A 15,864-nucleotide genomic window follows, 5' to 3' on the forward strand; every position below is an offset into this window, starting at 1 on the left:
AGCTGTAGGAAATTCTTAGCTCTTTTAACAGAAAAAACTCAGTTTTCTTAAGTAAACAAAAACCTACTAAATACAAATGATGCAAAGAAAATTATCTCTATGAAACACAGAATCTTTGTTCCCTAGACCAATAATCTATAAAGTAAAAATAAAACTTTCACAATTTCCTATTAAGGGCAGAAAATTACTTCAACAAAACCTTGTTCTTTTAACAGAGTTGACCAAATTTTGTTTCGTATCTATGTACTTTTGATATTAATTTTCAATTTTGAAAGAAAAAAACAAATAAATAATTATTTTTATATCTTAACCAGCTTAATCACACATAAAATTACTTTTCCAAAATTTCTTCTAGTGAACAGAGAGGGGTGACTTGGAGTAGAATGGGAGGCAGGTTGGCCCTAAGTAGTTTCCAGCTTGACTTCTTCCTTTACTTATTTGGGGGTCCCAAGATTTATTTCTCTTTCACAGAGGCTTGCAGAGGAGAAATGTTGGATAAGTAATTTTATGTGTTATTAAGCTGGTTAAGATATAAAATAAATGCATATCAGATTGCCTCTTTTGGCGAGGCTAATAAGAAACTCAAAAGAATGCAAACATTTGTCTCTAATCTATCCATGACCTAGAAAGCCACTCCCCGCTTGGGTCTTTCCGCCTTTGCTTCAAGTTGTCCTGCCTTTCCAGACCAAACCAATGTTCATTTTACTTATGTTGATTGATGCCTTATGCCTCCCTAAACCGTATAAAACCAAACTGTTCTCTGACCACCTTAGTAGCATGTCATCAAAACCTCCTGAGTTCGCATCACCGGTAGGCATCCTCAACCTTGGGAAAATAAATGTTCTAAATTAACTGAGACCTGTCTCAGATTTTTTGGGTTCACATTTTGGTAACCACAAAGGTATTCTGAAGGGAAATGCCCCTGACCTTTGACAAATCTCCTATCAGTCTTTGTACCAGCATGAAACAACTTTATGGCTCAAATGAATAGGATGCTTTGCTGAGGTCTGGGAGCACCTCCTCCAGAAAATCCTTGAACTCTTAAAATTTTGTCAAGATCTAAAGTTTATTTTGCTGTCCAACTCCACTTCTACATCATTTTTATAACCACTCGATTTTCGTCTTACACTTTTTTACTTTTTCTTTGTAGAGTAACCAGTCATTCCATTTAAAAACAAAGTTATTCTATTTTTTCTTTAACAGGGGAAAAAACGTGATCTTGGTGGATAAGCTTTTTGATGTACTGCTAGATTCAGTTTGCCAGTATTTTATTGAGGATTTTCACATCGATGTTCATCAGGGATATTGGTCTAAAATTGTATTTTTGTTGTGTCTCTTCCAGGCTTTGGTATCAGGATGATCCTGGCCTCATAAAATGAGTTAGGGAAGATTCCCACTTTTTCTGTTGATTGGAATAGTTTCAGAAGGAATGGTACCAGCTCCTCTTTCCACCACTGGTAGAATTTGGCTGTGAATTCATCTGGTCCTGGGCTTTTTTTTTTTTTGGTTGGTAGGCTATTAATTATTGACTCAATTTCAGAGCCTGTTATTGGTCTATTCAGGGATTCAACTTCTTCCTGGTTTAGTCTTGGGAGGGTGTATGTGTCCAGGAATTTATCAGTTTCTACCAGATTTTCTAGTTTATTTGCGTAGAGGTGTTTACAGTATTCTCTGATGGTAGTTTCTATTTCTGTGGGATCTTTATCATTTTTTATTGCATCAGTTTAATTCTTCTCTTTTTGCTTATTAGTCTTGCTACCGGTCTATCAATTTTGTTGATCTTTTCAAAAATCCAGCTGCTGGATTCATTGGTTTTTGAAGGGTTTTTGTGTGTCTCTATCTCCTTCAGTTCTGCTCTGATCTTAGTTATTTCTTGCCTTCTGCTAGCTTTGGAATGTGTTTGCTCTTGCTTCTCTAGTTTTATAAATTGTGATGTTAGTGTGTCAATTTTAGATCTTTCCTGCTTTCTCTTGTGGGCATTTAGTGCTATAAATTTCCCTCTACCCATTGCTTTAAATGTGTCCCAGATATTCTGGTACGTTGTGTTTTTGTTCTCATTGGTTTCAAAGAACATATTTTATTTCTGCCTTCATTTCATTATGTACCCAGTAGTCTTTCAGGAGCAGGTTGTTCAGTTTCCATGTAGTTGTGCGGTTTTGAATTAGTTTCTTAATCCTGAATTCTAATTTGATTGCACTGTGGGCTGAGAGACAGTTTGTTGTGATTTCTATTCTTTTACATTTGTTGAGGAGTGCTTTACTTCCAAATATGTGGTCAGTTTTGGAATAAGTGTGATGTGGTGATGAGAAAAATGTATATTCTGTTGATTTGGGGTGGAAGTTTCTGTAGACGTTTATTAGGTCTGCTTGGTGCAGAGCTGAGTTCAAGTCCTGGATATCCTTGTTAACCTTCTGTCTCATTGATCTGTCTAATATTGACAGTGGGATGTTAAAGTCTCCCATTATTATTGTGTGAGAGTCTAAGGGATGCAAGCCTGGTTCAACATATGCAAATCAATAAACATAATCCATCACATAAACAGAACCAAAGACAAAATCCCCATGGTTATCTCGACAGATGCAGAAAAGGCCTTCAACAAAATTCAACATCCCTTCATGCTAAAAACTCTCAACAAACTAGGTATTGATGGGACATATCTCAAAATAATAAGAGCTATGTATGACAGACCCACAGCCAATATCATACTGAATGGGCAAAAACTGGAAGCATTCCCTTTGAAAACTGGCACAAGACAGGGATGCCCACTCTCATCACTCCTATTGAACAGTGTTGGAAGTTCCGGGCAGGCCAATCAGGCAACAGAAATAAAGCATATTCAATTGGGAAAAGAGGAAGTCAAATTGTCCCCATTTACAGATGACAAGATTGTATGTTTAGAAAACCCCATCGTCTCAGCCCAAAATCTCTTTAAGTTGATAAGCAACTTCAGCAAAGTCTCAGGATACAAAATCAATGTGCAAAAATCACGAGCATTCTTATACACCAATAACAGACAAACAGAGAGCCAACTCATGAGTGAACTCACATTCACAACTACTACAAAGAGAATAAAATACTTAGGAATCCAACTTATAAGGGATGTGAAGGACCTTTTCAAAGAGAACTACAAACCACTGCTCAATGAAATAAAAGAGGACACAAACAAATGTAAGCACATCCCATGCTCATGGATAGAAAGAATCAATATTGTGAAAGTGGCCATACTGCCCAAAGTGATTTATAGATTCAATGCCATCCCCATCAAGGAGCAGTCTCGGCTCACTGTAACCTCCACCTCCTGGGTTCACGCCATTCTCCTGCCTCAGCCTCCCGAGTAGCTGGGACTACAGGCGCCCACCACGCCTGGCTAATTTTTTGTATTTTTAGTAGAGACGGGGTTTCACCATGTTAACCAGAATGGTCTCGATCTCCTGACCTCGTGATCTGCCCACCTCGACATCCCAAAGTGTTGGGATTACAGGCGTGAGCCACCGCACCCAGCCACAATTTCATTCTTTTTATGGCTGCATAGTATTCTGTGGTAGATATATACTACACCGTCTTTATACAACTCACCATTAATGAACACTTTGATTGGTTTTATGTCTTTGTATTGTGAATAGTACTACAATAAACATGACTGCACGTGTCTTTTGGATATAATTGTTTCTTTGGGTAGATGCTCAGTAGTAGGATTGCTGGGTCTAATGATCGTTCTATTTTTAGTTCCTTGAGAAATCTTCATACTGTTTTCCATAGATGCTATACTAATTTACATTCCCATCAACATTGTATAAAGGGTACCCTTTCCTCTGCATCTATGCTAATATCTGATGTTTACTGACTTTGTAATAATATTCTTTCTGACTGATGTAAGATGATATTGTGGCTTTAATTTACATTTCTCTGATGATTAGTGATATTGAGCATTTTTTTTTTCATTTTAATTGACCACTTGTGTGTCTTCTTTTGAAAAATGCCTGTTCATGTCCTTTGCCCAGTTTTTAATGGGATTGTTTTTTCTTGTTGAGTTTTTTTAGTTCATTTAGTATTCTGTAGATTAATTTGTTGTCAGAGGCATAATTTGCAAATACTTTCTTTCATTATGTAGGTTGTCTATTTACTTTGTTGATTTTTTCTTTATTTGGCTGCAGAAAAATTTTTAAGTTTAACTCCCATTTGTCTGTTTATTTATTTATTTATTTTTGAGATGGAGTCTCACTTTGTTGTCCAGGCTGGAGTGCAGTGGCGTGATCTTGGCTCACTGCAACCTCCACCTCCTGTGTTCAAGCAATTCTCCTGCTTCAGCCTCCTGAGTAGCTGGGATTACAGGTGCGCACCACATGCACCACCACGCCCGACTAAGTTTTGTATTTTTAGTAGAGACGGGATTTCACCATGTTGGCCAGGCTGGTCTCGAAATCCTGACCTCGTGATCCACCCGCCTCGGCCTCCCAAAGTCCTGGGATTACAGGCTTGAGCCACCACACTCAGCCCATTTTTGCTTTTGTTGTGTTTGCTTTTGGGATCTTAGTCATAAATTTTTTCCTAGGCCAATAATAAGAGATTTTCCTGGGTTTTCTTCAGGGACTTACACAGTTTCAGGTCTTACACTGATGTCTTTAATCCTTTAATCCATATTGAGTTAGTTTTTGTATATGGCAAGAAATAGAGGCCCAGTGTCACTCTTCTCCTTATGGCTAGCCAATTTTCTCAGCACCTTTTATTGAATTTAGTATCTTTTTGCATTGTTTATTTATGTCAACTTTGCAAAAGATCAGTTGGTTGTACATAGGTGTCTTTATTTCTGAGTTCTCTAATCTTCCGTTCTTCCATGTGTTTATTTTTGTACCAGTACAATACTGTTTTAGTTACTATAGCTATAGTATAATTTGCAGTCAGAAAATGTGATGCTTTCAGCTTTATTCTTTTTGCTTAGAATTGCTTTGGATATGTGGGCTCTTCATATCAACTTTAGAATTGTTTTCTCCAATTATGTGAATAATAACGTCGGTAATTTTTAATTCTTAGGGATCGTGTTTAATCTGCAGATCGATTTAGGAGGTGGGGTCATTTAAATGACATTGATTTTTACAATTCATGCACACAATTATTTTTTTCATTTGTCTGCACCATCTATAATTTTTTTTCATCAATGTTTTGTAGTTCTCCTTATAAAGACATTTTACCTCCTTTGTCAGATTTATTTCTAGATTTTTTTTGTGGCTGTTATAAATGGGATTGAGTACTTGATTTGATTCTCACCCTGAATGTTTTTGGCATACAAAAATGCCACTGAATTTTGTATGTCGATTCTGTATTCTGGAACCGTTTTGAAGTAGTTTACCAAGTCTAGGACTTTCGGGAGACTCTTTAAGGTTTATAGGTATGAGATTATGTCATTAGTGAACAAAGATCATTTGACTTTCTCTTTTTCAATTTGAATGTTTTTTCTTTCTTTCTCTTGCTAAAATGGTCTGGCTAGGACTTCTAGTACTATGTTGAATAGGAGTAGTGAGAGTGGGACATCCTTGTTTTGTGCCAGTTCTTAGGAGGGATGCTTTCAACCTTTCCCCACTCAGTCTGAAGTTATCTGTGGATTTGTCATAAATGGCTCTTATAATCTTCAGATATGTTCCTTCTATGTCTACTTTGTTGAGGGTTTTTATCATAAAGGATTTTTAAAATTTATTAAGTATTTTTCTGCATCTAATGTGATCATATAGCTCTAATTTTTATTCTGTGTATTGAATCGCATTTAGTGATATGCTAATGTTGAACAATCTTTGCATCCCTGGAATAAAACCTAATTGATCTTAGTGAATTAAGTTTTTGATGTGCTGCTGGATTCAGTTTGCTAGTATTTTGTTGGGGATTTTCATCTATGTTCATCAGGGATACTCACCTATAGTTTGCTTTTATGTTACTGCGCTTTACCTGATTTTGGTAGCAGAATGATCCTAGTTTTATAGAATAAGTTAGAGAGGAATCCCTCCTCTTCTATTTTTTTAGAATAGTTTCAGTAAGATTGTTACTAGCTTGTTTTTGTATGTCTGGTAACATTTGGCTGTGAATCTGTTGATCTTCAAGGAGTATACGAGCAGGTGGGGTGAAAGATTTTTTATGACTGATTCAATTTCATTACTTATTACTCACCCGTCCAGAGTTTCTGTCTCTGTCCGGTTCAGTCAGAAGGTTGCATGTTTTCATGAATGTATGTATTTTCACTAGGTTGTACAGTTTATGCACATAGAAATATTCATAGATAATTACTTATGATCTTTTGTATTTCTGGGGTATCAGTTGTGATGTCATCTTTATCATTTTGATTGTACTTATTTGAATATCCTCTCTTGTTTCCTTGGTTAAAGTAGCTAATGGTCTATCAATTTGGTTATCCTTTCAAATAACTGGTTTTTCATTTTGTTAATTCTTTATATCATTTTTTTCTCAATGTCATTTAGTTCTACTCAATACCATTAGGTATTAGGAAGTTGCATATTAAATTCATGATGAAATATATTTATTTACATATTGGAATGTTTAAAATGGAAAAGAGTAACTGTTGTCAAGGAATTCAGAGTAATTATAACCCTCACTCACTGTTGCTATAAAGTGGTATAAACACTTAGCAAAACAGTTTTGTAATTTCTTAAAAAGTTAAACATGTATCTAGAGTATAATCTAGTTGTTACATAACCAGTTATTTACCCAGGAGAAATGGAAACATAGATCTCTATAAATACTTCACATAAATATGCACAGCAGCTTTACTGACAGTAGGCAAAAATGATGGATAAGGGAAATGTTCAGTTACAGGTGAATAATAAACAAACCTGTGTATCAACCCAATAGAATACTGCCTAACCATAAAACTGGATGCACTATTGACATACTCTACAGCATGAAAGTCACACAATAATTATGCTGAGTAAAAGAAATTAGGCTTAAGAAACAAGCAAGACAACAACAAAAAGTACTGTATAATTCCTTTGATATAAAATTCTAGAAAATTCAAATTAATGTATATTAACAGAAAGCAGGTTAATGTTTGCCTGGGGGAAACTGGGGACATGGAGAGATGTAGTAAGGAATAATTGTATGGCCAATGGGAAAATGTGTAAAATATTAGATATGGTCTTTTTGATTTTGGTGATAGTTTCACAAGTATCAAATTTATTTCAAAGTTATCAATTATGTGTATTTGTTATATCTCAATTATATTTGAATAAAACTGTTTAAAACATAGCCAGTATAGAAATTAAAATGGAATTCTATAAAAAATATAATTTAAAAAGCTGAAAGTAAGGAAAAAGAAAAGTAAGATAAGGCAACAAATAACCCACAAAATTAACTTAAAGCAAATAACATTTGATATTAATGGATTAAAATCCAATTAAGAGGCAGAGAATTGCATAATAAATAAAAAGTAAGACTCATCTTCATCCTGTTTCAAAGCGATGTTATTTTGTCTAATTATATTTACATATTTACATTTGACAGAGGTAAGCTAAAATTAAAGGATTGAAAGATGCATTCAAACATTGATGTATTCATAAAGTTCAGAAAACATTTCAAATGTATGTTGTACGGTAACCAGTAAAGACCATAAGCTATAGGACAAGCCTCAAAAATTGTATGCAAATGGAATGTTTTCTTATGATGATGTAATATAAATAAATTAAAATCAATAAATATATCTAACAAAATCTCAAATGAACTTTATATTTAATAATTCATGGTTCAAATATAAAATAACAAGAAAATAAAAACATATCTAGAACTGAGTAATATTTAAAGCACACCATATCAAAACTTGTAAAAAGCACCTAAGTCAGTGAATAAAAGGAAGCATAATTACATATATTTAAATGGAGAATAATCTGAAATCTATTATCTTTGTTTTCCCCTAAGAATCTAGAAAATATTGAGCCTTAACATAAGTAGAAAAAAAATAAGATTAATTAATGAAACAGAGAATTTTAAAACAATAGAGAGACAAATTAGTTAAGTCAAATAGTTGTTTAGTTTAAAAGTACAGTGAAACTTATGTTTTTATTTGTTCTTTGACCACTGTAAAAATTCACCACTCAACTCCCCTTGTGCAGTAACATAATTTATCAATAACTCTACCTGCTGCGCACTGCAAAGATCACTGTTTTGCCCAGAAGTCACAGGCTGGCTCCAGTGAATGACAGCAGAGCAGGGATCCTGAAGGAAATTACAAGCTCAAGCACACTATTGTGAATATATAAGCAGTAATTGTCCAATATTAAAATGAAACGAATACAGTCAAATTAATTTTACTCAAAAACAAAAACACAGTTTAAAGCTAGGAAAGTTTTAAATATGTTTATTACATTAATTAAGGCAAAAACACATATGTTAATTACAGTTGTTATAGAAAGCACATATGATAAAATTCAGTATCTAGTCATAGTTTTAAAAACATATCATTTGGAATGAAAGACGCTGTCAAATGGAATGAAATAATAATCACTGGACATTAAAGAGATCCTAGAGGTAAAACCTTACCTCTAGGTAAGATTTTATCTAGCCAATAATAAATATCAGGTTGATGTGAAGGAGTTTCTATTCAATAAATGGAGTTGTAAAAATTCAGTATTGACATGATACAAATGAAATAAAATCTCCTGATCTGATTTCCTTCAGACAAAAAATGCAGCTGCAGATGAATAGAAACTCAAATGTCAAAAGGAAAAGGAAAAATAAAATGTACAAGAAAATCTAAGAGAGTATTTTTTAAACTTTGAAGTTAAGTAGATATTTTTAAATCACAAAAATTATTTCTTATAAAAGATTAATAAACATGGTTATATGTGAATGAAAAATCTCTGTTTAATTATTAGGCATCATAAAAGATGTGAAAAGACAAGCCACATTGCAAAACTAAACATCCTCTTGCCATATGATCCAGCAATTGTGCTCCTTGGTATCTACAGCAGTTGAGAAGCCACATCCACACAAAAACCTGCACACAAAGGTTTATATTAGCTTTATGCATAATTGCCAAAACTTGTAATCCATGGAGACATACAGTGACAACTAACTGGATAAATAAACTGTGGTACATCAAAAAATGGAATATTATTTACTACTAAAAAATGAACTTTCAAACCATGAAAAGACAGGACGAAACTTAAATCCATATTATTAAGTGATAGAAGCCAATCTGAAATGGCTACATACTGTATGATTCCAACACTATGACATTGCGGAAAAGACAAAATTATGGAACTAGTAAATACAACAGTGGTTTCCACAGGGTAGGTTGAGGGAAGGGTGAGTAGGTCAAACACAGAGGATATTTAGGGCAGTGAAAATGTTCTGTATGACACTGTAATGATACATGCCATCGTAGCTGGGTAATGGACACATGTTATCGCATATCTGTCCAAACCTAATGTATAAGCCCAAGGGTGAACCTCAATTTAAACTATAAACTTTGATTGATAATGATATAGCAATGTGGGGTCATCAATTGCAAAAAGCGTGACTCTGGTGGGGGAAGTTGAAAATGGAAATGGCTATGCATGTGTAGGGGCAGAGAGTATTTGGGAAATATTTGTACCTTCCTTGATTTGACTGCTCTAAAAGAATAAAGTCTTTGAAAAAAGACAAGTCATGAATTGAAAAATTATATATATTAAATATATTTACGATAAAGGATTAGTCTCAAATACATAGAGACAATTTTGTAATCTAATTAAAACAACTAGCTATTTAATAAAATGAACAAAAGGCAAGACTAGACATATCATAAAAGAGAAAAAACAGCAATAGATTTATGATGAGAAGCTCAGCCATACTAGTAATCATGGAAGTGTGAAATCAAAACCAAACCGCAGTGTCATTTTTCAGACACTTCCATTCATGTAATTATGATGTCTGACAACATGAAGTATTGAAGAGAATGCTGCTCAATATAATTGTTTTTGTATTATTAGTAATATAGTAAAAACCCGCTTTGGAAGACAATTTGCTATATCTAGACAACTTCAAGGTTTACATACCTTGAAACCCAGTTATTCTACTCCCAGTTAGATACCTGATACAAACTTGAATATCTAGATTCTTGGAAACAGACAAATTAATGTGCATGGCCTTACTGTTCACAAACAACTCAAATGTTTATATGTATATCAGATAACTATACAATGTTCTGTCTTTATCTCTCTCTTTCCAAACACATATACACACACACACACACACACACACACACACACACACACAGACGCGTATTACAAAGCAACACAAATGAATGCTTTATAGATGTGTACACTGGCTTATTGCTCTAATGTTTAATAACAATCAGTAATTATAATGTAAGGCATTATAGAATTATAATTATTTGGAAACAATTATAATTAAAATGTAAGGCACTATATGGCCACTAGAGTGGGTTTCTAGATTAGATTTCCAATCAAACTCAGTAGACACAATAGGCAAACTTAGCACTAAATTGCCTTTAGGAAAGGATATAGCATCATTCACCGCAGCAGGACTGCGGAAGTTTTAATCACCCAGATGTAACACCTAATGTACCCAAACATCGTATGGAATAAATTTGTTTTCGTGGATGATGACAAGAACTGACATATAAGTCTAGGTCTCTATTGATAAAGGGAACTGAAAATTTTAGGTTGACTAAGCTTAATTTACTCGAGTCACTATCACTTGGAGAGGCATATGCTGTGCTGCCATTTGTTAGTGCACTCAAAGTCCACAATTCCATAATAAATAATCTCAATAACAGCACTTCTAGAGGCATTCCAGTAAAGTCGTCCCCTTACCTGTGGGAAATACTTTTGAAGACCCCCTAGTAAATACCTGGTACTGCAGACAGTACAGAACTTTACCATATACCATGATTTACCCTATACCTATTTATGATACCAATACCTTGTTCTGCAGACAGTACAGAACCCTATCATATACTGTGATTTTTCCTATACATACTTATGATAAAGTTTAACTTATAAATTAAATTAATTTAAAAGTTATGATGAAGCTTACTTTATAAATTAATTTATAAATTAGACAAGGAAGAACTTACTTGCTTGCCTAACAATAAAAACTAATAGCAAAATAGCCATTACATATTATTAGGAATTATTTGTCTGATAATAATAACTAATAATAAAATAGAACAATTATGACAATATACTATAAAATGTTATTTGAATGTGATCTCTCTCTTTCTCCCTCTTTCAAAACAGTTTATTGTACTGTAAAGTGGGTAGCTAAAACCATGGAAAGCAAAATTGTGGATAAGGGGGTACTACCATATTCATTAATTAGTACATAGGTCACAGGTAGAGCCTCCCAATGAATATATACCTTTAGATGATTTTATAAAAACTGTGACTAAAGGTTAACTTTATTCAAGCATCCCTGAGGCAGGAAGAAAACAATCACAACAGAATTAACTCTTTAAAAATAATTAAAAAAAAATAACAAATATAGCTTTAGAATCATGGGTGGGGGAGGGGAACATATCTAGTCCATAGTAGTTGTTAGCTTGGAAGAAAGGCAGTAGGATAAGATGGAGGGGGACGTAGGAATAGAGAGCTGAGGAGTCTTAGTGATGTTCTAGTTCTTTACAAGTGGTAAAGTTTATATGCGTAAGTTGCACTAAAAAATACAGAATTAATGGAAACCGAATAAATGTATATAAATGTGTTTAAGTCCAGGCACGTTGCTCACGCCTGTAATCCCAGCACTTTGAGAGGCTAAGGCGGGTGGATCACTTGAGGTCAGGAGTTCGAGAACAGCCGGCCAACATGGTGAAACCCCATCTCTACTAAAAATACAAAAATTAGCCAGGCGTGGTGGTGGGCGCCTGTAATCCCAGCTGCTCAGGAGGCTGAGGCAGGAGAATTGCTTGAACCCTGGAGTTGGAGGTTGCAGTGAGCTGAGATCATGCCACTGTACTCTAGCCTTGGCAACAGAGCCAGAATCTGTCTCAAAAAAAAAAAAAAAAGAAAAGAAAAAAAAAGTTTGTAAAGACTTAGACATAAATTAATGCTTAAGATGAATGAAAATTTGTATGCCTGAAAGTTTTAATATTTGGAAGCAGTCTTGTGTTTTTCCTTATGAAGCAAAATGTTTCAGGAAAAAAAAAAAAAAAAAAAAACTAAAGACATTGCCCTAGGTAAATATTACTTTGAAGACAGAGAAAGAGAGACAGAGACAGGAGACAGGGGAGGATATTTTATCACGTCAGCAAAATTCTGTTATAAATACTTGAAAATTTGTTTTTTCCTTAGTTTTTTGTTCTCCCTAATGACTCAATTAGCTGAATTTTTAAATAATTGGCATATTTATTTATAGCAACTGTAAGATTTTTTTCTTTTTTAGCCAAACTTTTAAATAATTCATGATTATAATACTACCATTATTATTTAATGAGTGATCACTTTACGCTAGGCACCATACTTTACATGGCTTATGTTATCGTCACAATATACTAGATGGATATATAAATATACATTCTACTCATGAAAAAATCAAGGTTAAGTTCGGTAAATAATAAACTAAATATTTCAGGAAAGCTCTCAAGCTGTGTTTCTTTGTTCTCACACCACTACAACAATCATTAACACAGAGGAAGACTTCTGTGACCAAATGGGTGGGACATTTTCCCCACACATCAAGCAGCGGACCCCAGCTGGGTTTCCTCCAATTGAATTCCAACAATATCTACCTGGAGATAGTGTTAGATCCCATGGGTTGAGGTCTCAGTCTTCAAGACTGCTCCCTACCCCGCCCACAGATAACAGTAGCAAGTCCAGGCCTCTGAAAATTCTAACTTCAATATGAATTCTCATGACCACCTCTTTATTTCACAGAAACACTTACTTATATTTATCAGTTTGTTATAAAGGATGTTGCAAATGGTACTAATGAAGAGATGTGTAGAGTGAGGTATCGGGAAAGGGGCACTCAGCTTTCATGCTCTCCCTTGGTGATCCAGCCTTCAGGAACCTCCATGTGTTTATTTACCCAGAAGATCTCTCAACCCCGTCGTCTTGGGTTTTTATGGAAGTGTCATAAGGTCAACATTTCTTCCCCCAAGGTATAGAACGGGGACCCTCTCTGAGGAGGATCTATGACCCACAATCAGAAAGGCAAGGGAAGGTTAGAGTCCTGCCTTGGGGCAGGCAAGAGGCCAGGGGAAAATTGGAGATTCTGTTTCCTGAGCTCTGCTCTTGAGGCCTTCTACACCCAACATTATAAATGAGCCTCTCATTCAGACAATGAGTTCCAAATCTGAAAACTCTTTAGGGTCCTAAAATTACACAAGTGGTAACAGCTAATTAATTGTGGTAATTGCCTTCAGCCTTCTGATATTCTACCCTTCATTAATTAATTATGCAAAGGACTTGCTGTCCATCAATATTGTTTCTTAAAACCCCATGTTTTGTTAATTGTCTGTGAAGATCTCAGAGTTACAGCCTTTTGACTACTATTTTGACTTTGCAGTTTATTACAATAATTGCCTTATTTCTGACGGTTAAGTATTCCCGTCGGTTTTTATTATATTGGGGTCCTGTTATCTCCATTGATTAAGGGAAGTCCAGTTCTGTAACATTATCTTCTGTCAGCCCTAACCACTGCTAATTTTTTAACTGATACTGATATCTATTTTATTTATTATCATCTCTTTTATCAAGTTGTAAAGTGGAGGGCTTTTGAGGTCCTCTCACAGATTATAGTCAGGTGGTAGGTGTTTACCTGTTGAATTATGTCCCCTTAAGATTCATATGTTGAAATCTTCACTCCCTGTACATACAAAAGTAATATTATTCATAAATTACCACGTACACACAATTTTAAAAAATAGGGTCATTTTCACATGTGGTTAGATAAGATGAGGTCAGACTGGAATAGGGTGATCCTGTAATCAATATAAATGCTGCTCTTAAAAATAAGGAACATTTGAAAATAGACATGCACACAGAGAGAAAGCTATGTGAAGATGAAGGCAGAGATCAGAGTGGTACTAAATTTTACAAGCCAAGAAATGTCAGATTTCCAGCAGACTACCAGAAACTTAGGTGAGATGGTGGAACAGATGCTCTCAGAGCCCTTAGGAGGAAACAAACCTGCTGACCTCTTATTATTGGACTTCAAATGCAAGAATCATGAGAACATCAACATCTGCTGTGTAGGAAAACCAGTTTGTGGTTCTTTGTTATGGCAGTTCTGGAAAATGAATAGAGTCGATTTTCCGCATGGTATTTCAAGACTGACATGTTCATTTCTCTAAGTCTTTTGATCCCCTCCTCAATTGTCTGCAATGAAAGGTCTGGTCTTTCTACATACCTTCTTTGGACCATTATGTACTCAACTTTCTAAGAACCATTTCAGCAACATCTTAGCACTATTTCTGGGGTCCTTTTTAGGGTGTTATATCCTGTTTCACATATCAATGAACTCTCTCTTTGCAAATATTATTTTCTGCTCTTTTTTTCATACCACTCTGAGGACGCAGGCCCATTTTCTCTTCCGGATCTTCTGGTTGGGACCATTAGACGTTTTGGCTCCTTTGAGGAGTACTTCCTTTCCTCCTGTGACAGATCCAGGCTATGTGTGACCAGATTGCATTCTCAATTTACTCTGAGTATTGGTTTAGTGACCAGGAAAGAAGTTGGGATAGCTGTTGAGAAGCATGTTTTGTTTGGCAGTATGAAGGTGTTTTCATTATCTTCCAGCAATGAGGTAGTGCAATGACAGAGTCTCTGTTATGTTAGCAGGCACAGAATCTTCAGGGAATCTAAGGATTTAACATTTTTAAGAAGATGATAGCAATGTCCAGGGAAGGAGAGGTTCTTCCCTAACAATGTAGCATACTCGCTGAGCTTTAGAATTCAACTTTCTCTAGAGCTATGCTTCAATTCAAATTAAAAGTCATGAGCCTGATACTAGCATTATCACTCCTCCATCAGCTGGAGATAAATCATTCTTTATATGCTACTAAGAAAATATTCTGTAGAGACGAGACCTTGCTATGTTAAAAGAAAAAAAAAAAAAAAAAAAAAAAAAAAGAAAAAAAAAAAAAAAAAAAGAAAAAAAAAGAAAAGAAAATATTCTGGTTTCATTCTTTCCTGAAAATAAGTGTTAAATCTCCCTCAGCCTTTCGTTGTCTTTCTCCAATGGCTTGATAACCTTCAGAAATAGCTATTTAATTTCTTACTATTATGATTACTCCTTCCCCTAAACATCTCAAATGCCTGACATATGGTACCTACCAGAGCATTCTGTTTCCTCAGTATGCTGCCCCATTTTACCACCAGCTAAACTACAGTTTAGCATTTGCACCATTAGAGCTTGCTATAGATTATTTGTGTTCCACCTTCTACCAATTATGAAGTCCTTCTCCATTGCTAGGCAGACAATAGGTAGTAAAGTTCCTGCATCCCATTTTTAGAACCTGCATCATAGGCACACTTTTGTTCCAACTGTCTTAGGTTAGGTTCCCTAGGAAACAGACTGACATCTAGATTTGCATGCAAGAGTTTACTAGGAAATGCTTTGGGGAATAATATCTTTAAGGAGGTCAGAGTAGTAGGATTTGGCAGATGGAGAAGTTAAACTGCCATGAGTGGGTTGTAAATTTGATTAAGACAACACCCTTTAGCAGAGGGCAATTCTAGGAGAGTTGAATGTGAGTAGCCCACAACTAGAGAAATTAGTTCTTTAGTTTGCCTTGAGTGACATCTCACTGTGTCCACTATGCATTATATCTGCTCCAGAGTTTATTGAAAAAGGAATTTACAGGAGAATTTTCATTTCATTGATTTATTTTCATTTTCCCAGTTGCTTTTTTTTTTCTTTCTA

General features: G+C 34.9%; 1 protein-coding gene across 4 annotated transcripts in view; it reads right to left on the minus strand.

The window, feature by feature from the left end:
- LOC110742498 overlaps positions 1-15,864 on the minus strand; it is a 136,122-nt gene that overhangs the window by 16,689 nt on the left and 103,569 nt on the right. The window contains exon 6 of one of the 4 annotated variants that reach the window (XR_002520220.2): positions 15,276-15,861. The exons of the other annotated variants lie outside the window; for them this stretch is intronic. The gene's annotated coding sequence lies outside the window, so the exon portion shown is untranslated. The remainder of the gene's footprint in view (positions 1-15,275; positions 15,862-15,864) is intronic. 4 annotated transcript variants of the gene reach the window in all.

This window comes from Papio anubis, chromosome 2, assembly GCF_008728515.1.
Source record: "Papio anubis isolate 15944 chromosome 2, Panubis1.0, whole genome shotgun sequence".
NCBI lineage: Eukaryota > Metazoa > Chordata > Mammalia > Primates > Cercopithecidae > Papio > Papio anubis.